Genomic DNA, 713 nt, shown 5'->3' with positions numbered 1-713 from the left:
AATTATTGTATTTTTAGCGTTTTGTCTTTCAAGTTTGCATCTTAGTAAGAAATACTTTGAAAATTAGCTGGTGTAGGAAGTGAAGCCAATGCAGAGGCAGAGAAAGGAGGAGGAGGAGGGAGGGAGGGAGGTGTCAGGGAAGGGGAGAGCGGGGGTCTGCTTTGTAAAAACCTCCACTGAAATCTTCCAATAAGGGATTATGACACAGATCATAAATATACTCAACCTTATAAATATTTGAGCTTGGCTACTCCCCTTGCTTAATGTGCTGTACAGGCCCTAATTAAGCCAGTATCTGATAGATGCCGCTGCATAATGATGTGCGGGTGTCTGGGGGTGGGGATGGAAGGCGAGAGGAGAGGAGCAGCGGTGGCGGTGGAGTCGGAGTCGGCGGCGGCGGCGGCGGCGGCGGCTGGGGACAGAAGTATCATCTGAACCGCTCACTTTGTAATAATGATAGCAATGTTAATGATGGCACTGCTACTTCAATTAAAACTACTTAGCTACTACAGCTGCCGCCGCCGCCGCCGCCGCAGTGACCCTGACTGAGCCGGCGAGAGCGGAGAGGTAAACCAGAGCTGGAACAACACGCTTCTTATCTTTGTCCTTAAAGTTCTTCTCGTTGTCTAAAACAAGCTCAAAACTCGGCCTGTTTCTTCTGTTAAGTGTTGAATTGTTGCTAATTTTCTTAAAAAATGTCATGAAAAAAGACA

The sequence above is a fragment of the Thunnus maccoyii genome, chromosome 24, assembly GCF_910596095.1.
Source record: "Thunnus maccoyii chromosome 24, fThuMac1.1, whole genome shotgun sequence".
Lineage (NCBI taxonomy): Eukaryota > Metazoa > Chordata > Actinopteri > Scombriformes > Scombridae > Thunnus > Thunnus maccoyii.
Note: the sequence above shows the minus strand (reverse complement) of the source record.